This window comes from Lacerta agilis, chromosome 9 (assembly GCF_009819535.1).
Source record: "Lacerta agilis isolate rLacAgi1 chromosome 9, rLacAgi1.pri, whole genome shotgun sequence".
Lineage (NCBI taxonomy): Eukaryota > Metazoa > Chordata > Lepidosauria > Squamata > Lacertidae > Lacerta > Lacerta agilis.
The window spans coordinates 3,042,896-3,068,909 of record NC_046320.1 but is presented as its reverse complement, the minus strand read 5'-3'; positions in this window follow the sequence as shown (position 1 = coordinate 3,068,909).

Here is a 26,014-nt window from a genome sequence, read left to right as displayed (position 1 = left end):
AAACAATGACTACCATCAGTGCAGGTAACAAAAAATATATTTTAATTTTTATTGTCTACAATACTGTCTTGTTTATTTTATAGTACAGTTTCCTATGTTTCCTAGTTCTGCTGGATCTCTCAGCAGCTTTTGATACAATCAATCATAACATCCTTCTGGACCATCTAGAGGAGCTGGGAGCTGGGGGCACTGTTATACAGTGGTTACACTCCTTCCTACTGGGTTGTGTCCAGAAAGTTGTGGTGGGGGATGAGTGTTCAGACCCCTGGGCCCTCACTTGTGGGGTGCCTCAGGGTTCCGTCCTCTCCCCCATGCTTTTTAAGATCTACATGAAGCCGCTGGGAGAGATCATCGGGGGTTTGGGCTGGGTGTCCATCAATATGTGGATGATACCCAGCTCTACCTCTCTTTTAAATCAGAACCAGTGAAGGCAGTGAAGGTCCTGTGTGAGTGCCTGGAGGTGGTTGGAGGATGGATGGCGGCTAATGGATTGAGGTTGAATCCTGACAAGACAGAAGTACTGTTCTTGGGGGACAGGGGGCGAGCAGGTGTGAAGGACTCCCTGGTCCTGAATGGGGTAACTGTGCCCCTGAAGGACCAGGTGCACAACCTGGGAGTCATTTTGGACTCGCAGCTGTTCATGGAGGCACAGGTCCATTCTGTGTCCAGGGCAGCTGTCTACCAGCTCCATCTGGTATGCAGGCTGAGGCCCTACCTGCCTGTGGACTGTCTCACCAGAGTGGTGCATGCTTTAGTTATCTCCCGCTTGGACTACTGCAATGCGCTCTACGTGGGACTACCTTTGAAGGTGACCCAGAAACTACAACTAATCCAGAATACGGCAGCTAGAGTGGTGGCTGGGAGTGGCCGCCCAGACCTCAACACTGGTCCTGAAAGACCTACATTGGATCCCAGTACATTTCTGAGCACAATTCAAAGTGTTGGTGCTGACCTCCACATTTACTTCTGGTTCTGCTTTTGGTCAAATTATGTGAGATTTCAACTTGGTTGATCTTATAAATTGTGTCGGTACAGAACACAAGTAGCAAACTCTTTAAAAAGTTGAAGGAAACATATATATTGATTGTATACTTCTATTCACAAAGTGTCACATTGTTTTGTCAATGCCTACACAGAAAAGCACCAGGCAATTTGAAACAACAACAACATTGATTTACATGTTTGAAGTCATCCCAAACTTGAAAGCAAACTAAATGGATCTAGTCAAAGAATTTTGTACAAATACCGGTATATATCTCTACCAATATCCTTATGGATGCGGGTGGTGCTGTGGTCTAAACCACTGAGCCTAGGGCTTGCTGGTCAGAAGGTTGGTGGTTCGAATCCCCACAACGGGGTGAGCTCCCATTGCTTGGTCCCTGCTCCTGCCCACCTAGCAGTTTGAAAGCACGTCAAAGTGCAAGTAGATAAATAGGTATCGCTCTGGTGGGAAGGTAAGTGGCGTTTCCATGTGCTGCTCTGGTTCACCAGAAGCGGCTTAGTCATGCTGGCCACATGACCCGGAAGCTGTACACTGGCTCCCTCGGCCAGTAAAGCGAGATGAGTGCCGCAACCCCAGAGTCATCCGCGACTGGACCTAACGGTCAGGGGTATCTTTACCTTTACCAATGTCCTTCAAAGCCACCTAAAAGTTGCCAGGCTTGGTGGAAACTTTTGGTGACAGCTTTGCTGATAAAAGTGGTTTCTTTTGGTTTTTTAAAAATCAAAATCCCTATAACATTTATCTTAATCAGTATCCCCTTCAGGGTATGATATTCTGGAAGGACAGATCCTGAAGTTGAGGCTCCAGTACTTTTGCCACCTCATGAGAAGAGAAGACTCCCTAGAAAAGACCCTGATGTTGGGAAAGATGGAGGACACAAGGAGAAGGGGACAACAGAGGGTGGGATGGTTGGACAGTGTTCTCGAAGCTACCAACATGAGTCTGACCAAACTGTGGGAGGCACTGGAAGATAGGAGTGCCTGACGTGCTCTGGTCCATGGGGTCACGAAGAGTCGGACACGACTGAACAACAACAAAAAAGAACTTGGATGAAAGGTCTCATCCAGGGATGTGATCCAACAGAGGTACAACTCCCAGCATCCCTGGCCATTGATTATGCTGGCTGGGGCTGATGGGAATTGGAGCCCAACAACAAAAGGAAGGCTACATGTTCCTCCATCTTTGCTCCAATCTGCTGTGGTGGGAGCAAGGATTCATTTACCATCACCCCTCCTTGCAACATTTGGCGCTAGTGGCTGTGTAAAGAGGCAATCTTCTTTTCATTATTGCTTCATAAATTCTTGAGATGAGCCTCGGCAGTGAAAATGGGTTCTGGTGCAGTGTCCTAATGAGTCCTGGCCCAAAAAAAACCACTGATATACTTAATTTTGCAGTTTAGATGATAAACACATAAAGTTAATGCAATTCTGAAAATAGGCCTTACTTAAAAGGCTGCTTTTCTTTTTAAAAAATAAAAAATAAAAGCAATAAGATAACTTGGAGGGTTTCTATTATCACTAGATAATCACATCCTGTGGGAACTGTATCCATTTAGATGCTCTCTATGCCTAATTAAAAAATGACACTGCAAGATTAAATGTTATGATACATGCCACTAATGAAGATTTCATGCCTTATTAAATATAAAGAAACGTGAACCAAGAAGAAACATAATTGACCCAAATCATCCCCAGTGTAAGGACATTTGAAATCCCCTGGATGTCAATAACAGCGGTAGAGATAGTTGGAGTTAGAATTTTGTAAATAGTGAATATTTATTAATGTTGTAGTTAATTCTGTCTTCAGTGAAACTTTTTGAGAAGGTGTGGTCTTCAGAAATTGTCCATATACTCTTTGTCAATGAACATTTACAAGATAAAATAGTGTTTGCTTTTAAGCTTCCTTAGTTAAAAGTCTAAACTGTCAATATGAAGTTACCTTCCAGCATGATTAAAAAGGGAGAAAAACCCCACCAGTTCGGTTCTATCTGGTTGCAACTAGAAGATGCAGTTGGGTTAAGTTCCCCAAAATGCTGACTGGGGGACGAGAGGGCAACAGATCACTTGAATGAGCAAGAGTACATCTTACAAAAGTCCAAGAACCAAAGTACAGACAGGAAACAAGAACAGAGGTTACTTTTGTAGGACCAAGGACAGTTCCCAAGGAGATCACTTGCTCTGACAAGTTCCAACCAGACTGAAGTCTTACAGTCCCAGAGACTGTGACAAGACTACCCTCCTCAAAAGTGACACAGTGTCGAACCACTGCAATGCTAAGACAGTGGTATGTATTTATTTAAAATGCACATTTTCTGAAACAACATCTAGGCCACAGGGCAAATCCAAACCCTCAAAGTACCTCTCAATTCTGTCACAAAGCAGATGTAGAATCCTCTGAGAGTCAAAGTTTTCCAACCACAAATATTTTCTGTACATTTAGAGGGTTGGGGATCTTTCCTATTCCTGGGGCTGGAAAAAATGTTTTTATATATATTGAATTTTAAAATGTTGTAACCCACCCTGGTACCAGCTAGAACAGGGCAAGCAAGTTATTATTATATAGTGAGATCAAGCAGGAGCTTTCACTACCCTCTGAAAGCATTATTTAGACAAGCCTACACAGATGCTTAGAAAGCTGAGGTAATTTTAATCTGTTTCAGTATTTTAACTTTTGAATGTTTTATAAGTATGGTTGTAAGTTTTCTTGATTCTGTTGTTTTGTCTTTTTGCAAACCCCTTTAACCTTTTTTTTTTAAAAAAAAAAACAATCGAGCAGTGTTTAACATTTTTTTTTTTGTAAGTAATTTTTATTGATTTTTTCTTTAACTTTGACCAAAGAAAAAACAAACTGCAACATATGACTTATAAATACAACTGGTGTATAAAGCTTATATTACAAAAAATCTATGTCGCTCTTATCTTATACACTTAAAAATTTCCGTCCCTTCCCTTCTTCCCTCTTATGTCTTCTTTAAATCATTTTTCTATATTTTGCACGTCAATTCCTTTTACCCCTAATGAAGTTTCCCCTTGTCGGGTTTCTTTTGTTCTCTCATTCTAATACTTATCTTTGAAAATTTTCCTTATTTCTTAAATAATCTTTTACATTAAATATCTTTACGCCGAGTGCTTTATATCATCCTTTTATATCTTACAAATCTTATCCAAATAGTCTATAAATTTTCCCCATTCGTTTTTAAACGTTTCTTCCCCTTGTTGTCTGACTCTCATTGTAGTTTTTGCAATTTCCATGTATTCTGTGATTTTCTGTTGCCATTGCTGCACGGTTGGTATTGTTTTCTGTTTCCAGACCTGTGCTAATAGAAGTCTCGCCCCTGTAGTCGCATATAAGAAAAATTTTTGGTCACATTTCTTTATCTCACCCCCTACCATTCCTAGGAGGAAGGCCTCCGGTATTTTCTTGAACGTATATTTGAGTATTTTTTTAAGTTCATTGTAAATATTTTGCCAATACTGTTTTACTAAATCACATGACCACCACAAATGAAAATATTCCCCATCCTTCTCCTCACATTTCCAGCATCTTTTACTTCCTGATTTATACAATTTTGACAATTTAATTGGTGTGAGGTGCCAACGGTATATCATTTTGTACAAATTTTCTTTAAGTGATGTGCATGCTGTAAATTTGATTCCATTGTTCCAAAGCTTCGACCATTTACTAAATTCGATATTATGACCAACGTCAATTGCCCACCTTATCATTACGCTCTTAATCTCCTCGTCCTTTAAATTCCACTCCAGCAGATAATCATAAGTTTTAGACAACGTCTTGGTGTTATTTTGAACGACCTCTTTCTCTAGCCAAGATTTCTCTTGGTTAAATCCCTGTGTTTTCATATCTGTTGCGAAAATACTATTCAATTGGTGGTACTCTAACCAGCCCGTTAGCTTGTTTTTTAGTTCTTCATATGGTTTTATCCGTACCTTATTATTTTCCATCGTCAAAAGTTCTCTGTATGATAACCAATTGGCTTCCATATTAGGTTTTTTAATTGTATAAGCCTCTTGTGGTGACACCCACCCTGGGGTTTTTTTCTCAAACCAGTCCCTGTATCTCGTCCAGACCTGGTATAGTGGTTTCCTGATAGTATGGTTTAGGAAACCTTTATGGACATCTACCTTATTGTACCACAGGTAGGCGTGCCACCCATATCTATTTTCCACCCCCTCCAGATCCAGTAAATCGGTGTTTCTTAATCTAAACCATTCTCCAAGCCAGTCTATACAAGCCGCTTCGTAGTACATTTTAAGGTCTGGTAGTGAAAATCCACCCCTTGTCGTTTTATCTGTCAAGAGCCTATATGCAATCCTCGGCTTTTTAGCTTGCCACACAAATTTTGATATGATCTTCTGCCAGTCTTTAAAATATTTTTGATTTGTAATGATAGGGATGTTTTGGTATAAAAACAATAACTTTGGTAGGATTGACATTTTAATAGCTGCTATCCTTCCCATAAAGGAAAGGTTCAATCTTCCCCATATTTCAAGGTCTTTGCTGATTTCCTTCCATAAAGTTTCGTAATTATTTTGGAATAAGTTAACGTTCTTGGGAGTAAGCCAAATGCCTAGATATTTAATCTTTTTGACCACGGCAATCGTAGTTTCTTTTTGTAATTGTTCCAATTGTTTTTCATTTAAATTTTTTACCATCATTTTTGTTTTGTCTTTGTTAATCTTCAAACCTGCCAATGCGCCAAATTCTTCAATTATTTTTAATGTTTCTCCAATTAAAAGATGTGGGTCCTCGATAGTTATGACAATATCATCGGCAAAGGCCTTGACTTTATACTCCTTCGATCCATATCTTATTCCTTTTATTTTGTCTGTTGTTCTGATTCTTTGTAGTAGTACCTCCAGCGTTAATATAAATAGAAGAGGAGAGATCGGACACCCCTGTCTTGTTCCTTTAGTAATGTGGAAATTTTCTGTCAGTTCATTGTTTACGATCAGCCGTGCTTTTTGTTCTTTATATATAGCTTCAATAGTTCTCCTAAATTTAGTGCCTAATCCAATCACTTCCAAATTTGTTTTCATAAAGGTCCAAGACAGGTTGTCAAACGCCTTCTCGGCGTCCAAAAAAATTAACGCTGCCTGTTTGTTAATTCTTAGATCCAGGTAATCAATAATATTTAACATTATTCTCATATTGTTTTTCACCTGTCGCCCTGGTAGGAAACCTGCTTGGTCGGTATGTATGTAGTGTGCCAAAATCCTTTTAAGTCTTTGGGCCAGAATAGTTGTGAAAATCTTATAATCGTTATTCAATAACGATATTGGCCTATAATTTTTTACATTAGTAGAATCTGAGTCCGGCTTTGGAATCAACGTTATATGGGCCTCCTCCCAAGACCTTGGAAGTCTTCCATTTTCCATTATATTATTTATAACTTCCTTCAGAGGTGAGATCAGTTGTTGAGTTAGTTTTTTATAGTATTTTATTGTAATGCCGTCAGGCCCCGGAGCTTTGTCATTTTTCCCCTGTTTTATTGCTTCAATGATTTCTTCCTCAGTAATCTGATTCTCTAGTAGATCTACAGCTTCTTTATTTAGAGTTTTCAACTTATATCGTTGCAAGTATCTCTTTATTTTCTCACTACATTCTTTTGGTGCCTTGTAAAGCTCTTTAAAATACTTAAGGAACGTATTTCTGATCTCTTTTGGTTTGTCCACAGTTATATTATTGTCGACTATTTTATTTATAATTTTCTGAGCTTGTCTTTTCTTTAGTTGCCATGATAGCCATTTGCCTGTTTTATTTAAATTTTCGAAGTTTTTCTGTTTTAACATCTTAATTCTCCACTCCACCTCCTGGTTTACCAAGGTGTTTATTTGTATTTGCAACAATTTATAAGTTTGTTTTAGTTTTAAATCTGTCGGGTTAGTTATCATTTGTTTTTCTACTTCCTTTATCTTAAATAATATGTCCTCCTTATTTTTTTCTCTTTTCCTTTTTAATATGTAATTTTGCTGCAGGAAAACCCCCCGCATAACAGCCTTGCTAGCATCCCAGACAGAGTTTAAATCCGTCCCTTTGTTTAAATTCAGTTCAAAATAAGTATTTAATTGTTCTTTTGCTCTTTCTAAAATTTCATTATTGTCCAAGATACTATCATTCAGTCTCCATCTGTATTGAGTAAACCTTTGAAGATTTAGCTCCAGTGATATTGCATTGTGATCTGAGATAGTTTTCGGCATTATTTCTATCCTTCGAACTTTAGTCGTTAATTCTTTTGATAGCCAGATCTGATCGATTCTGCTCCAACTTTGATTTGGCTCCGAGAAGAATGTGAATTGTTTTACCGTTGGGTGTTTAAACCTCCATATGTCCACAATTTGATGCTGTTCTGTAATATATTCAAATATTTTTGGTAATTTTCCTGAGTTACCTTTTTGTTTCCTGTCTGACCTGTCCATTTCTATTGATGGGACCCCATTTAGGTCCCCCATCAATATCATCTTATAGTCCACATATTCTCCCAAAATTTTATTTAATTTTTCATAAAATTCTACTTTCTTATCATTGGGGGCATAAATGCCCACTATCAAAATCTTTTGTCCTTCAATCTGTACTTCAACACCTATTATCCTTCCTTCGTTATCTTTAAATTTTTGTTGGGCTATATATTTGTTTTTGATGTATAGTACCACACCCCTTTTTTGTGTACGTCAGACGTGGTAAATTCATTTCCCAATTTAAAATTTTTTAGAACCCTATTGTGTTTTTTAACAATGTGCGTCTCTTGCAGACATATTATGTCTGCATTATATTTATTTAATAAATGTACCACCCTGTTCCTCTTGGCCTTGTCGTTCATGCCATTTACATTCCAATATATAAGTTTTAAAGTCATTGTATTTGTTTATTTAAATAATTTTTTCCAATATTTGTCTTTTTTTTTTAATTTTCTCCCTCTTTTTGTTCTTGTTCTTCTTCAGAAATCTCGCCTTCATCTTCTTGATCCTCTATTCCCCCTTTACGTAGTTCCTTATATCTTCTTCCAAATTTCTTTAATTCTAATTCAGATTTTATTTTGTGTTTTTTTTCTTTATAGTAGAATGATATGCCTTCAGGGTATTCCCAACGGAATTTTACTTTCTCAGCATTCAGGCTTTTGGTAAGATCTTTGTAGCCATTGCGTTTTTTCAAAAAACGATTCGGGATGTCCCTAAATACTATGATTGTCTTCTCATCTATAATTAATTTCCCATCCCTAGCCTTTTTTAATATTGTATTTTTCATGTCCATTGAAGTGAAGGTTACTAGACAGTCTCCTGGGTAGTTCTTTTTTAGTCTACTTGGCTGAGGGGGGGGTCTTATTCTAAACACATTTGTTATCCCATATTCTAGGTCCTCCTCCTTTACCTCTAGCAACTTTGCCAATTCATTAATTAATTTCATTCTAATGTCCTCTCCCTCCTTTTCTGGTATCCCACGAAACTTTAAATTCAACGCTTTTTGGTTCATTTCCACAAAAGCGAGACTGTCTAGTACACTTTCCTGTACTTTGTTGAGTTCCTCTATCTGTCCTTTCATTTTTTCCCTCTCTTTTTTATTTTCTTTAATTTCTTTTTGAACACGCTTTTGTTGTTCTTCTACTACATGGACTTTGTTATTCAACTCCTTCATTTGCCCAGAGAGATCCGCTGCTAATTCTGCCAATTTTTCGCCAGTATTTTTTTCGCTTTCCTTGACTGTATCCTTAACCTCTTTAACCTCCTTTCTCATTTCTCTTATTTCAGCCAAAATTTTTGCTAGCTCCCCTTCCCCTTCAATATCCGCTTTTGATGGTCTTCTGTCGCCTGGTGTTCCTGATTTGGGTCCTTTGAAAGCCATACCTCTCCTTCTCTTCTATTTTCTATTTCCCCCCCTGTTTTCTGCTTGTCGCTGCAATATCTTTTACCTCCACTGGGTGTCCTCTTCCACTCCTCCTCCCCCCTTTATGTCGCCCTTTGTTTCTTTCTGCTTTATATTATCCTTTTAACTTTTCAGTATTTCAATTTAGCGCAGAGAGCAAACATATAAACATATAAGCAACAAGCAACAGGCATACAGGTATCCAAACCAATAGTAACAGTAACCCTCCCTTTAACAAGTACCAAGTTTGTGGTATTTCAGTTTGTTTCAGTTTGTTTCAATTTTTCCCAGACTTTTGTTGGCTCCCTGTTCCTTTAAATAACTGGGGGGTTGCTTCAAAGGCTTCTTGGATCTTCCTCTTTTTTTTTTTTAGCTCTTTTTTGGGGAGCTAGACATCGACTCTTTGGCTTTTAAATTCCTTATTTTGGTTATTTTCCGGTCTCTAAGTAGTTCCCAGTCCACAAACTCCAAAAAAAACGCCGCAAGCCTTCTAGCGTCTGTCTCAGCTTTCACCCCCGGAGACTATAACAATGTTGCAGCACCAACAAACTTTAACCAAGTCCCACCATTCAACATTAAATTTTTCCACGAGAGTCAGTCCTTGTGGTTCAGAAACTATGTTGTTTTAACAGTCTATCCCGTTGTTACCCAAGTTTTAAAAGTCCCACGTCATGCTCCCTTCCCCTTTCGGTTTCGGAGCCCACTTTGTGTTGCCTTTTCTTGCAGCTGTTTTACCTCACTCAAGGCGTTGTTAGTCCGTGCGCCATATTTCCGACATTTTCGGGAGGAATTCCCTCTGGTATCTTTTACGCTCCTTTCCAGCTCCTTTCTGCCGTTTAGCTCACAAGATTTTCTCGTTAGGCTCAGCCTTTCATTTTGCAGTGGAGACTGGAATATATTATAAGTCCCGGGAAGCTTTGCCGCTTATCCTGAGGAGCTCGAGGCTTCGCTCTGAAGGCAAGAATGTTCCCCGCGTTCGCGTCTCTATCCCGCGCCTCCCAGACCTTCAAAGAAAACCGGTCTGGTGTTTCGCTGGGAGAGTCGCCTTGAACGCCAACGGGAATTTCTAGTCCCAAAGATTCTCCTCCCTGGGTTTGAGGTTCGCGGCGCCTTCACAAACCTCTATTTTGCCTCTCAGAGCTCAGAATCTCCTCAAAGAGAAACGATCCTGCGCTCCTTCCTGGTCAGCGGCAAAACCGGAAGTCTAGCTTCAGCAGTGTTTAACATTTAATAAATAACTAATACTTGCCCTGACATAATCAAATCCCTAAATCTGATTGGCTGCATTGTTTTGTGATATCGTCAAATCCAGTATGCTGAATGGCTGTCATCATTCAAGGAGGTTTGCCTCAGAGAAAAAGTAGTCAGCAGGTTTGACTGCTGTGTGAAGGTCCAGGGAGAAAACTGGAAAATTCGATGAGGGAATATTATTGCAACAGAGAGGGAATTCTGGGGACACTGGAAAAACCTCCAAATGAATTGTGAAAGAAAGGAGCTTCCACCATTTTGAGTTCTGTTCAATCATAATAAAATGGTTGTTTCGGTTTTAGCAGGTCTTCTGCACAGTTGGGTCAAACATTCAGTTTAGGAACCTGGCAATTAAAGGGAATCTGTTCTCCTTCTGGTTCACAAAAATGTTAGACATCCAAGACGTCTATGACAAAAGTGTCTCTCACTAAATGTAAATGAACAGTGAAAAAGACTATGAATTGAGAGTGGAGACAATAGATGTACCTTTCTCTGTTTATCTGTTTGCTGTGTAACACACACACACACACACACACACACACACACACACACACACACACACACACCTTTAATGAAAATGATTTAAAAAATATATCATTGGGAGGGTGAAAATACTATTTACAAGCCAAGCTGGAAAATGAGGTAGTTAGTTGTGGGGAGACAGACTTGAAGGATTGAAGAGCTGGTGTTAAGAACTCCAAAAGACAGAATGTGCTGAACTGCTTTGGAACATTGGAAAGTGTTAGAGAGCATGGCTTGGGACTGTGTCTTGGGAATGAGTGAGGGGAATAATATTTATTTATTTATTTATTTATACATACATACATACATACATACATACATACATACATACATACATACCCAGCCCATCTGGCTGGGTTTCCCCAGCCACTTTGGACGGCTTGCAACAAAAGATTTAAAATGCATTAAAACATCAGTCATTATAAACTTCCCTACACAGGGCTGCCTTCAGTTATCTTCTAAAAGTCAAATAGTTTCCTTGACATCTGATGGTAGGGCATTCCACAGGATGGGCACCACCACCGAGAAGGCCCTCTGCCTGGTTCCCTGTAACTTTGCTTCTTGCAGTGAGGGAACCGCCAGAAGGCCCTTGGAGCTGGATCTCAGTGTCCGGGTTGAATGATGGGGGTGGAGACACTCCTTCAGGTATACTGGGCTGGTTAGGCAAAAGTTTGCTGGGAAGGCGGCAAAGGTTAAGGAAACAGTCTAGAACTCTTTAGGCTTTATTTGTCTATATGGGTAACAATTCAATCGGTAAGATTAGGATTTTCTAAAATTTTCTCAAAACCGTCTAATCCATTGCTTTACTACAACCCATAGTAGGCTGCAGCCCATGCTGCCACAGAAATATTTTCTCCTTATTTCCCTGTTCACTTTTTAAGACAAGATTTTGCTGACTCAAAATGTATGAAGATTTTTTTTAATCTGAGACAGTCTACAGCAAGGGGCATCTAAGGGGGTGCCCCATCCCCAAGTTCTTAGACTACAAATCCTATCAGCCCTAACCATTTCCCATGGTGGCTGGGGCTGATGGGAGTTGGATTCCAACCATATACTGTTGCTGCATCGTTCTGAAGCCCTTCCAGGAAGTACAAGCAGACGTAATGGGCACAGGAGTGCACATTCCCCTTAAAGGTATTTTTGAAAGATCTAAGCAACCCTTGGCCACCTTGGACAACTGAAGAAAGTAGCAGCGTCCGCCATTCTGAGAGAGCAAAATCCCCTCAACCTGCTTGGGGGGCTCCTGGGCTCCACACCTGGATCAGCTGTGGTCATGTGGGTGGTGGGACTGGAGAATGTGGCTACCTCCATAAAGCAGCCCAGTGCAGATCCCAGGGAGAGAGAGGGGGAGAGGAGCGGTAAGATGATAATAATGCAGGCAGTAGCGTAGCAAGGCCAGGTGGTACCCGGTGTGAATTTTTTTTGTCAACCCCCCCCCCATTGCAATTTTTGGGAACATTGCCCAGAGTTGTTGAACTTTTTCTTGGGAGGGTACCCCAAAGCTGATGACACTTTTTAAGGGAGGGTTGGCCGCGAAACAGCTACACCCGCAGATCATGCAAATCCGACCGATGGTCACATGGAACCGTGTCAGCACCACCTGCCGGGGGTGGCAGCACCATCCTCCGGGGTGCCAACACTACCCCTCAGAAAGAGAAGAGGGATCAGGGGGCCCCTGCCAGGCACTGAGCATGGCATGTTGGAATTGACCCAAGAATTAGGTTTCAAAGAAAGCACAGTGTTTTCAGCACCTGGAGGGATCCCTGTAGGGAGGAAGAAACTCGCCTGGTAATCCCACCTGAGAACAGGTGGTGCACTATACCTTGAACCCAACAACTGAGATTTAGCTGTCAAAGTGTGTAAGTAAGAGAGAAAAACCTGCATGGTTTGAGACCCAGATACTCTTCTCCCACAGCAACCAGCCTTACTGAGAAGTCTTTCTCCAGCTGCAGTCACATCTAAAGGCTGTGGGAAAAGATGTGAACTCTCTCTCCAGACAGGCTTGCTGGGCATCTACATTGTCATCTTTTAGTTGCCAGGCAAAGACATTTTTATTTTCTGCAGCTTTTAAACTCTATTGCATTTTTTTCCTGCTGTACTTGTGCGAAAGGTTTTGTGGTGGTTGGTTTTTATTAGTTAATGTAAACTGCCTTGGGAATTATGAATTGAAGGTTGATAAAGAGATGTTTTAAATTAAATAATATATATGAGAGCTGAATCAGGCTTTTTAGACTTTGCTGCAATAAAAATAAGATGACATTTTCTGCACCAAATGCCCACTGCACTTGCATATTACACATCATTGCCTACAAAAGCATTTTAAATATTGGCACGAAAGATTGGACCACTTAATTATTCTTTTACATGGTGCATTTATTATTCTCATAAATATGATGGGGCCATTTTGGAACAATTTGAGGTTGATGAGTTGAAGCCTAGGCTATTAAACGCAACGTATTTTGAAGCAGAATAATTGTGTGCATAGTCATGCATGATCATACTGTACATTGAGTGGTGCTTTGTAAAACTAAAAAGTGGTAGTATTTGCAATTAACACACCATGCATGACTGACATCATTGCTATGTCCTCTTCTGGGCCCTGCTGGAATTGAAGCTCCAACACCACTTGGATCAGAGTGTTGGAGGAGCTTGGGGAGTGGGGGGGGGGCTCTGGTGCCAGAGCTCTGTCTCCAGTAATGGAAAGGTAGACCCACCTGGTCCAGCACCCTGTTGTGTGTCCAGACCCAGAGACCTCCCCCCTAAACAAAGACACATTTGACTCAAATTTTAGTTTTGGTTTTTGGTAGAATTTAGGCCACAACTTTATTGATTACAGAAAAGTGAGTGGTTGCATAGGCTCTGGTTTGGCTAGCTCCCTGCACCCTTGCAGGTAGCGCTGACCCAGAGCTCCATCCTAGGTCTGCCAAGGGTGAACACCTGAGGTAGGTGAAAAGCCCGAGAACAGACTCTGTTCACTCCCCAGGTGCTCCCCTGGACTCAGGCATGGGCACAACCCCCTCTCAGGGGTTTGTTGCGCTGGCAAAGAACGACACAATGGACAAGATGGTTTCAATGGGAAGGCAACCACAAGCAGCGCCTGCGGGCTCCCTTTTATTGGCAATTTCACACAGGTTAATGATTAGGTATACAGAAACAGATTCACGAACCAAATAAGGAAACCCCTCTCCCAAAGGTGGGACATCCACTCCATATAAGGAAATGCTCCTGCCCTGGGTTCCTTTGGTGACACCCCCAACTTCTCCATTGCGTACATGCTTTTCCTCCATGCCTCTCCCTCATGTGCGCCCCTCCCGCTGCTCATCTTATGACCCTCCAGTACTTTTCCAGTCACTCCAGCACTATTCCAAACACCCCCTTTGTTCTCCTGTCCCTGCCGATACGTGCATCCCCATCCTGGCGCTCCTGTCAGCGTGGCTTGCCAGCGCTTATTCCAACCTTTGCAGAATTGACGTGGCTTGCCAGCGCCAATCTGACCACAATCCCCACAGGGGTTACCAAACTAATTTGAGTCCCTGGATTCCTTTAATGGAATACCCTTCTCATGGGGATGGCGAGAACGTTCTCCCATCCCTATCACCTGAACCAGAGCCTATCCGCAACCTTACAAGTTGTGACGATTTGCTATGCGGCAGGCGAAACCCAAATGGCAACAGCCAATCAGCCAAGTGGGGGAAATTCCTGCCGTCCCCCTGTCCCAATGACAGATGACACGCGACAGCATAGCAAGGTCAAGCACAAGACCTAAATATAGGGAGAGGTGGGTGGGTGTTCCGATGCACTGGCCCAAAGAGGAAGATCTGGGACACATGCATGGGCACATATAGGTCCCTCAATCCATTTAGACTGCACCCCATTGGTCAGATGAAATCCAGCAACGAGGGACCTACCAATCGGGTGTTGTGGCTATCCAATAGACCCACCCACAACCAGGAGGTCAGCCTCCAGGTCTCACCTCAACACGTGCTCTCTTTTAGGGAGGACACGATTTCTCACAGTGTCAGCAGATGCCTTTGGGAAGCTAGCAAGCAGAATTCAAGCAAGAGAGCTCACTCCCCTTCTGTGGCTTCCACCAACTGGTATTCAGAAGCATTGCTGGCTCCCAACTGTGGAGGCAGGGCTGAAGCATTTTTGATTGTTGGAAAGGCTTCAAACCAACTTTGCACACTTAGCACACAAATGGAGCCCAGCAAGTTTCTGCTGCGCACGTACCTGCTGTACGTTCCCACTTGCTTTTCCTGTGCTATCTGCAGAGTTATCTTCTCTTATCTCGCGCAACGGTGTGTGTGCATGCCAGCAATTACAGACGACAGAGTCCAGCTTCTTTCCTAATCTAGAAGCTTTATTTACAAGGCATAAATTTACATCCCAGGAGAGACACATGACATTTTGCCTTCTCCTTCTCTGGCTCAAAAATGAAAGAAGAAGAGATACAGGAACAACAAGTATCACATTACACATTACACAGCGTCTTCCAGTGACGCTGTTCCCCTTGTGGGCGGGGCGACCTGGTTAATCTTGTTAACTCTAAAAGCTCCAAACCTCTACAAGGGCAGAGCCATCATAGTAACCATTGATAGGCCTCTCCTTCATGAATTTGTCCAATCCTCTTTGAAACACACCTTGGTTATCGGCCACCACCGCCTCCTGAGGCAGGGAGTTCCATAGTTTAACTAAGAGCTGTGTAAAGAAGCACTTTCTTTTATCTGTCCTGAATCTTTCAACATTTGGCTTACTGGTAATTGGATGTCCACTCTTTGGGTTTTTATTATTTCAATCTGATTTGCATTTGCTGTTTAAAAAGAAAACCCTTCAATGGAACATGGATTTTTCATTCTTAAACTGTTGAAAGCAGATGGATACACTGATAATGAGAATGATATGAATTAAGAGCTGGTGGAGCTGGAACAATGAAGGTGATTTCTTGCAATCTGACATATCTGTGTGTGAATAGCCAGGAACGGACTCTGGAGCCTAAACCAATTACTTACTTTAAAGGGACAAGATAGATTGTACTTGCCTGGGCAAGATATATTACTGAGCTGGAGAGTTAAGAACAAAAAGCTCTTTTAATCACAGTTACTGTAAGAAAACACTTTCTGGGAAACACTGGTGGGGTTTTTTTAAGGATAATGAATGAGTCCTACCGGATTTAAATATTTGAGGAACCTCATAAATCAACGCTGATTATATATTTACTTTTCTTCCCATTGTCTCTTCTGTGGAGATTGTAAGTCAAAAGAATCGCGAGAGTTTATTGTAACTGTTCCATTACAAATTGCAGTATCTTCAACTCTGACATTCTATTCATCAGAAATGTAGTTTCAGAGACTAGCGCTTAACCCGAACCCCCCACCCACATAATCTTGTCATTACAACAGCCGGCCTCAGTAGAATCAGCCATACAAACCATGGAGAGTTGGGGAGTTAATTACATCACCTTAGACAATAATTCGCTCTTTGTGGGGTTTGTTATCTCTTTGCACAGTTGGCTTTCTCTTTGTTGATTTGCTATGTCCCATTAATCACAGTTGCATTTGCTCTGTGTCACGCGATTCATCATCCTTTCCTCCAGCAGCGGTTCCCATCCTTCTGGTCTCTGATAAACTCCCAATTCAAGCTGGCATGAGTATCAAATGCCATGATGGTTTAGACACATGCAGAAGGTTGATTCCACTGGGCCACCAGCAACCAACTATTCCATGTGACGTAGCTGAGAGTTAAGTGTGATGCAGAGTCCAAGTTGTCTCCTCATCCAGCAGTACCCTGGGGCATCCTGACACATTGATTCATTTCTGCAAGGGGATGAGGGGAATTCTGTGGTATGAGCTGATCAAATGGTGATTTAGAGACGGACTTTCGGAAATGGAGTTTGTTGATTCTTAGTCCAAATGTCTACTCTGTGCAACTCTGGTGGTGCCTCAGTTTATGTGACATTTCCTCACAGCATAGCATGGAGGGTCAGGAATGGGCTGTGGGCTCTCACTTCCTATTAATAGATTCTTCTTTCCTTTCCTTTTTTTTTTACACAGGTTGCCATAATATTAAAATCAGGCAAGCCATTATTAGAGCGAAACGAGTCTTCAACAAAGGTTTGAAGGTCATTCTGGTTAGCAGAAACCACAATTTGCCCAGGTCCAGGCAAACTATGCCTGTGTAAGGGAGGGAGTATACATTTCTGTGATAGAGGATGGAAAGGGGACAAAACAGCAGGGGCAGCAGCAGAGTGAGGTATATTCCCAGCAGCTGAGCACAGCACCACTACGGATGAGTGAATTCCACCTATTCTATTCATTGAACGTTCTGTTGATTCCCTCTGCCTTAAGTCCTCTTCTGTCAAATTTTGGAGTATTTCTAAAATCAATTTCAGGATTGGAGTATACATAATTTGCCACAACTTTCAATTCATTTGTGTCTTTCCTCTATCCCTACATTATTAATCATCCCTAGCTAGCAGGGCCAGTGGTCAGGGACGATGGGCATTGTAGTCCCAAAACAGCAGGAGACCCAAGTTTGGGAAATCCTGCTTGAGGGCATATATTGTTAGACTGAAATTCCCACCATGTATGCTACTGGTGATGATACCTGACTAAGTGATAAAGATCTAGCATCCCCTGTGTTAATTACCACTGAGCAACCATGGAGAATTTTAAACTACCAAAGTTCACCATTTGTATTAAAGGTAAAGGTAAAGGGACCCCTGACCGTTAGGTCCAGTCGTGTCCGACTCTGGGGTTGTGGCTCTCATCTCGCGTTACTGGCCGAGGGAGCCAGCGTACAGTTTCCGGGTCATGTGGCCAGCATGACAAAGCCGCTTCAGGCGAACCAGAGCAGTGCACAGAAACGCCATTTACCTTCCCGCCAGAGCGGTACCTATTTATCTACTTGCACTTTGACCTGCTTTCGAACTGCCAGGTTGGCAGGAGCAGGGACCGAGCAACAGGAGCTCACCCCATCGCGGGGATTCGAACCGCCAACCTTCTGATCAGCAAGCCCTAGGCCCTATGGTTTAACCCACAGCGCCACCCGCGTCCATTTGTATTACTGTATATTAAATCGTGTTTCTCTTTGGGTGTGGGTGTCAGCCTGATAATATGACTCCTTGTCTCATGAAACTACTATCCAAGGGGGTGAGGAGTCTGTGTTGGGAGATAGCCTACCAGAATAACTGGAAATTGCTACGTTCACAAGTGACAGGATCACAATATGTGAGGCATTGCAGGCCAGCTGCTGGTACAAAACCAAGCACCGTTATGGTTATATTTCTGCCATTCATAAGAAAGAGTGAATGACGTCAGTGGAGCATAAACTTTGTAATACAAACAACTGGCTCTGCTTACATTACTTTGCTGCGGGGTGTGTGCCTTTTGAAAAATAATCTGTTCTGCAGCAACCGAGTTTCCTGAAGGTGGCTGCTATACAGGGTCAGTTCCCATGTGGGGATAATGTACCAGAGGCTTATGGCCTTTCTGGGAGATGTTTATTTAAAACATGCATGCCAAGGCCAGGGTCGTAGGCCTCCTCATGGTTGCAAAGGTGAAAACAAAACAAAAAGGAGATTAATTATATTTATTTCCATTTTTCCTACCAAAGGTTAAATTCTTCCTTGGGGGTCGGGGGGGACGACATAATCCCTTTTATTCTTCTTTTATACTTTGTTTGTAGAATAACCCAAACTATCCTCCAATCTTCAGAAAATAGCATGGGCAGAAGAGGAAGATTTCAGACTCATTTACTTGCCTAAAAGTTTCTGCAAGCTTTTTCTGTCTCCCCCCACCTTTTCCTTTCTTTCTCCTCTGCTTCAGCTGCCACCTGGCTCCCTTCCATCGGAGCCAGGAAAACAGGCCCCGGGTGCCAAGAGTAGCCTTTGACTGACAGGCAATGAATGTATCAACAGGCAGCAAAAAAACATCCCTTTCCTCTGGAAAATGCAGCTTGCCAACTTTGCTGGAGTTTCAGAGTGGTGGGTAGCTACCATGCCCACCAGGCCTGAGGTAAACAGGTTATTTATTCATTTTTGTACATCCAAACACAGATGTTGAGTTTTCACCCTCTTTCGAAGAAGGAGCCACACTGTCCTCACAAAGCAATTCCATATTTTTTCAGGCTCAGATGCAGAACCTGTTGCCTCTGTGGATTTTCTTTTTTCCTTTTTAAAGCTGGCGCATAACTTATGCACAGCACTCCTGGCAAAAATATGTGTTAATTCCCTTTCCCCTCAGAATCACTGTCTCCTCTAAAGCATGAACTGTGCTCTTTTGCAGAATTCTGCCTGCTGTGCTATTTTAAATTGTGAGGATTGGTTACTGTAGATGTGAGGAAAATTGTAGTAACGCAGCTTATGTGGAGAAAAGATATTACCTCTGCTGACTCCTTTATAGGGGGGGGCGGAGGGGAGCATTGGGGTGTCAATCACCAGAACCTAAGACAATTCCTGCTGGATCAGCTCCAAAGCAGGAACGGCTTAGGGAGCTGGGTATGTTTAGCCTGGAGAAGAGAAGGTTAAGGGGTGATATGATTGTTGTTGTTCAGTCGTTCAGTCGTGTCCGACTCTTCGTGACCCCATGGACCAGAGCACGCCAGGCACGCCTATCCTTCACTGCCTCTCGCAGTTTGGCCAAACTCATGTTAGTAGCTTCGAGAACACTGTCCAACCATCTCATCCTCTGTCGTCCCCTTCTCCTTGTGCCCTCCATCTTTCCCAACATCAGGGTCTTTTCCAGGGAGTCTTCCCTTCTCATGAGGTGGCCAAAGTACTGGAGCCTCAACTTCAGGATCTGTCCTTCTAGTGAGCACCCAGGGCCGATTTCCTTGAGAATGGATAGGTTTGATCTTCTTGCAGTCCATGGGACTCTCAAGAGTCTCCTCCAGCACCATAATTCAAAAGCATCAATTCTTCGGCGATCAGCCTTCTTGATGGTCCAGCTCTCACTTCCGTACATTACTACTGGGAAAACCATAGCTTTAACTATACGGACCTTTGTTGGCAAGGTGATGTCTTTGCTTTTTAAGATGCTGTCTAGGTTTGTCATTGCTTTTCTCCCAAGAAGCAGGCGTCTTCTAATTTCGTGACTGCTGTCACCATCTGCAGTGATCATGGAACCCAAGAAAGTGAAATCTCTCACTGCCTCCATTTCTTCCCCTTCTATTTGCCAGGAGGTGATGGGACCAGTGGCCATGATCTTAGTTTTTTTGATGTTGAGCTTCAGACCATATTTTGCGCTTTCCTCTTTCACCCTCATTAAAAGGTTCTTCAATTCCTCCTCACTTTCTGCCATCAAGGTTGTATCATCAGCATATCTGAGGTTGTTGATATTTTTTCCGGCAATCTTAATTCCGGTTTGGGATTCATCCAGCCCAGCCTTTCGCATGATGAATTCTGCATATAAGTTAAATAAGCAGGGAGACAATATACAGCCTTGTCGTACTCCTTTCCCAATTTTGAACCAATCAGTTATTCCATATCCAGTTCTAACTGTAGCTTCTTGTCCCAAATAGAGATTTCTCAGGAGACAGATGAGGTGATCCGGCACTCCCATTTCTTTAAGAACTTTCCATAGTTTGCTGTGGTCGACACAGTCAAATGCTTTTGCGTAGTCAATGAAGCAGAAGTAGATGTTTTTCTGGAACTCTCTAGCTTTCTCCATAATCCAGCGCATGTTTGCAATTTGGTCTCTGGTTCCTCTGCCCCTTCGAAATCCAGCTTGCACTTCTGGGAGTTCTCGGTCCATGTACTGCTTAAGCCTGCCTTGTAGAATTTTAAGCATAACCTTGCTAGCGTGTGAAATGAGTGCAATTGTGCGGTAGTTAGAGCATTCTTTGGCACTGCCCTTCTTTGGGATTGGGATGTAAACTGATCTTCTCCAATCCTCTGGCCACTGCTGAGTTTTCCAAACTTGTTGGCATATTGAGTGTAGCACCTTAACAGCATCATCTTTTAGGATTTTAAATAGTTCAGCTGGAATATCATCACTTCCACTGGCCTTGTTGTTAGCAAGGCTTTCTAAGGCCCATTTGACTTCACTCTCCAGGATGTCTGGCTCAAGGTCAGCAACCACACTACCTGGGGTGTATGAGACCTCTATATCTTTCTGGTATAGTTCCTCTGTGTATTCTTGCCACCTCTTCTTGATGTCTTCTGCTTCTGTTAGGTCCTTTCCACTTTTGTCCTTAATTGTGGTAATCTTTGTACGAAATGTTCCTTTCATATCTCCAATTTTCTTGAACAGATCTCTGGTTTTTCCCATTCTGTTATTTTCCTCTATTTCTTTGCATTGCTCGTTTAGAAAGGCCCTCTTGTCTCTCCTTGCTATTCTTTGGAAATCTGCATTCAATTTCCTGTATCTTTCACTATCTCCCTCGCATTTTGCTTGCCTTCTCTCCCCCGCTATTTTTAAGGCCTCATTGGACAGCCACTTTGCTTTCTTGCATTTCTTTTTCATTGGGATGGTTTTCGTTGCTGCCTCCTGTATAATGTTACGAGCCTCCATCCACAGTTCTTCAGGCACTCTATCCACCAAATCTAAGTCCTTAAACCTGTTTTTCACTTCAACTGTGTATTCATAAGGAATTTGATTTATATTGTATCTTACTGGCCCAGTGGTTTTTCCTACTTTCTTCAGTTTAAGCTGGAATTTTGCTATAAGAAGCTGATGATCAGAGCCACAGTCAGCTCCAGGTCTTGTTTTTGCTGAGTGTATAGAGCTTCTCCATCTTTGGCTGCAGAGAATATAATCAATCTGATTTCGATGTCGCCCATCTGGTGATGTCCATGTGTAGAGTCGTCTCTTGTGTTGTTGGAAAAGAGTGTTTGTGATGACCAGCTTGTTCTCCTGACAGAACTCTATTAGCCTTTGCCCTGCTTCATTTTGAACTCCAAGGCCAAACTTGCCAGTTGTTCCTTTTATCTCTTGACTCCCTACTTTAGCATTCCAATCCCCTATAATGAGAAGAACATCCTTCTTTGGTGTCATTTCTATAAGGTGTTGTAAGTCTTCATAGAATTGGTCAATTTCAGTTTCTTCAGCACTGGAAGTTGGTGCATAAACTTGGATTACTGTGATGTTAAAAGGACTGCCTTGGATTCGTAACGAGATCAATCTATCATTTTTGAAATTGCATCCCAGTACAGCTTTCGCCACTCTTTTGTTGACTATGAGGGCCACTCCATTTCTTTTACGGGATTCCTGCCCGCAGTAGTAGATATGATAGTCATCTGAACTGAATTCGCCCATTCCCGTCCATTTTAGTTCACTGATGCCTAGGATGTCAATGTTTATTCTTGCCATCTCATTTTTGACCACATCCAGCTTACCAAGGTTCATGGTTCTTACATTCCAGGTTCCTATGCAATACTTTTCTTTACAGCATTGGACTTTCCTTTCGCTTCCAGGCATATCCGCAACTGAGTGTCCTTTCGGCTTTGGCCCAGCCGCTTCATCAGCTTTGGATCTACTTGTACTTGTCCTCCGCTCTTCCCCAGTAGCATGTTGGACGCCTTCCGACCTGAGGGGCTCATCTTCCAGCGTCATATCTTTTATATGCCTGTTGTCTTTGTCCATGGAGTTTTCTTGGCAGGGATACTGGAGTGGGTTGCCAGTTCCTCCTCCAGGTGGATCACGTTTGGTCCAAACTCTCCACTATGACCTGTCCATCTTGGGTGGCCCTGCACGGCATAGCTCATAGCTTCCCTGAGTAATTCAAGCCCCTTCGCCACGACAAGGCAGTGATCCATGAAGGGGGGTGATATGATAGCCATGTTCAAATATATAAAAGGATGTCATATAGAGGAGGGTGAAAGGTTGTTTTCTGCTGCTCCAGAGAAGCGGACACGGAGCAATGGATTCAAACTACAAGAAAGAAGATTCCACCTAAACATTAGGAAGAACTTCCTGACAGTAAGAGCTGTTGGACAGTGGAATTTGCTACCAAGGAGTGTGGTGGAGTCTCCTTCTTTGGAGGTCTTTAAGCGGAGGCTTGACAGCCATCTGTCAGGAATGCTTTGATGGTGTTTCCTGCTTGGCCCTTGTGGTCTCTTCCAACTCTAGGATTCTATCTACTTCAGCCTTTTCAAAAGTGTCCAGCCAGATGCTTCAGAAAAGCACGGAAGCCAGGCATGAAGGCAACACCCCTCCTCTGTTATTGCCCCCACTCACCCACCATATTCAGAAGTTCAGGGCCTCTGAACCTGGCAGTGGACTCCGCAGGTTAACCATGTGCTGTGTGAAGAAGCGCTTTGCATAGTCTCCTTCTGCCCCATGACCATGAGTGGGGCCTCTCTTGACCACCCAACACTTGTGCTGGAAGGCTTCTGGCTTACTGGTTGATGCCTCACTCAAAGCTCAGCAGCAGAGAGGGAAAGTGGCAGTGTGGGTCTCCCGGTTCAGTTCCACCAAAAACCGTGAGTCTTATGAACCTCAGACCTTGGGCCTTGCAGCACAGCTTGAAAGCTCAGGGATAGTGCTAAGGCAGTGGTGGCGAACCTATGCCACGTGTGCCACAGGGGGCACCCAGAGCCCTCTCTGTGGGCACACGCACCGCCGCCCCTCCCAACTCCCCACAATCCTATGATTTGATGGCTATCCCGCCGGGCTGCACTTCTAAAGCCTGCTTGTGCGAGAGGGAGCAAAATACAGCCAGGCTTACGGGCAGTTGTGCACCAAGGCAAAGTTTCGAGCTGAACTCTCTCCCATCGCCATGGGTAAGTGCAAGATCCTTCCTGCTAGGGGACACACAGTGGAAGGCAAAGGAGACTGACTGGTTTTCTCCATAGGATTGTGGGGAGTCGGAAGGGAACCCGAGGGTCATCACAACTGCAGCATCCATGGCAGGTGGCCATTCAGCTTCTGCTTTGAAATCTCCCAAAGAAGAGTTTCTTGAAGGGAAATTATCAAAACAGCCAAGTTGTCATTCCCTTTTTCATGATTTCCCAAACAAGGACAATGCGAACTTACCTTTCAATAAAAAGTTGTTTGTATCATTAAAAGCTCTGTTATTGTGTTTTTCTTTTAAGACAAAAGATGTTAATGTATGAGTCGTTTTTTCTAAACTGAAACCTCAGTATTCAGGTTAAATTGCTGTGTTGGCACTTTGCGATAAATAAGTAGGTTTTGGGTTGCAGTTTGGGCACTCGGTCTCTAAAAGGTTCGCCATCACTGTGCTAAGGGCATGGGTGGAACCTACCATTACTCAATCAATTATCTTGCATTGTGTTCAATCGTCTCACGCTTTCAAAATTTGATAAAATAGGAAGCTGCCTTTTTTCTGAGTCAGGTCATGGCCCAGAACAGTATGCAGTGGGAGGAGATGGGGGAATCATTCAGGCTGGCAAGCAGAAAGGCTTGCGCTGGAAAAACAACTGCCATAGCACTGCGTCAAAATCCTCCCAATTGGTGGGTGCACCTCTGGCGTTTCCCATCCTGTTCCTCCAACAAGCTTCTTTTTTCCAGCTCATTTCCCAACAGTCAGTGAGGCTGTCAACTTACTCTAGCAGGCAGCTAAGAAGCGCTGGCAAAGAGGTGCAAGAAAGGAACATAGCGACTCTGCCCTCTCTCATCAGCACTACGCAACTCAGGCTACAAACTGAATTGATGATCAATTCAGGCTACATATGATTGCGGTTGGTCATTATGAGCCATTCATCATCAGTATAACCTTCAAACTTTTTTTCAAACAGGTAATCTGCAATAGGATTCGTCTGACATTCATTTCCAGCAGCAGAAGCTGTAATATTCATTCAGCTAGTAATTCACTTTTGTTTCAAATAATGCCTCAAATTTCAGCAAACCATGCAAAAAACAACAACCCACATTTTTGTTATATTATAAGTAGCTCTTCCTCATATTATGCTCAAACGTAAGGGTCTAGCACCATCTATAGCTCCATGGAAAGGCTGAGAAATCTCAGTCGGAGAGATTCATCAAAATCTTCTGCAAATAATGTTGTGTATCAAACTAAATCTTATTGCCACTAGATGGGCAAACCCCTGTTTTGCGTGTTTCCATTGCAGAGGATTGTTTATTTAGTTTTTCAGAGAAACCTTCATATATGTTCAGTTGCCAGGGATTCCTCGAGGATTGCTTAGGAATAAAAGTGTTATAAAATAACCTAAAAGTATCTATCAGGCAGATGTCCTGAAGAACGGAGTTCCACAAGCAAGGTGCCATGACGAAGAAGGATGAAGACTGCAGAATCATAGAATCATAGAGTTGGAAGAGAGCACAAGGGCCATCCAGTCCAACCCCCTGCCAAGCAGGAAACACCATCAAAGCATTCCTGACAGATGGCTGTCAAGCCTCCGCTTAAAGACCTCCAAAGAAGGAGACTCCACCACACTCCTTGGCTGCAAATTCCACTGCCGAACAGCTCTCACTGTCAGGAAGTTCTTCCTAATGTTTAGGTGGAATCTTCTTTCTTGTAGTTTGAATCCATTGCCCCGTGTCCGCTTCTCTGGAGCAGCAGAAAACAACCTTTCTCCCTCCTCTATATGACATCCTTTTATATATTTGAACATGGCTATCCTTTTATATATTTGAATAAGGCATCCCACAAAAATATTAATCGTCGGTGAAGCTCATGTGGAAGAAAATGCTCCATATGGCATGTTGGGTCCATGCTAAGCAGGAGGAAATGGCTCTGAAATGGGTTTCCACTTCATCAAAAAACAAAGTAGGAGCAATCAGGGAAATGATCGTGGTGGTGTGCTGGTCTCCCTCGCCAAAAAGCTTTGGTACAATTCCTGCTGTGTGGCAGGCAGCAGAAATAAAAAAAGGGTTGCCACTATCTTTCCACGTGTTCCACATGCCAGCAGGCAAAGCAAATACTTCAACAATGAGAGGATTCCTGTGTTTCTAATCCCACATTTTCAAAAGGTTCCTCAAGCAGCTGCCTGCTGGCTGTTCCACATGACTGACAGGCAGCAAACCAAATAGGGCAGCCAGTGGGTGGAGCATGTTGTTGTTGTTGTTGTTGTTGTTGTTGTTGTTGTTGTTGTTGTTGTTGCTATCCCACCTTTTCCCCCTGATAGGACTCAAGGGAGGTTCAAGGTTCCTTCTGCATCTTCTCATAATTGTATTTCCATACTAGACTTAATCAGTTGAATTTCTGCTGGCTACATAGCTCCTCGAAGGCACAAGAATCAACAAGCCTAAACCACAGCCTAGGCAAGCCTAAACAACTTCAGAAAGTTTTCACATTTGTCTTTTGGGAAGGGGTATTCTTCAGCATTCATGTAAACTTATTGTAGTTGCAAGGGAAAAGCTTCTCGCGCCTACCTGATCTCAGATGAACCCACCATGGGGAAAATTCATTCAGGCTGCTAGGGGGGAAAGGAAAGGCAAATTTAGG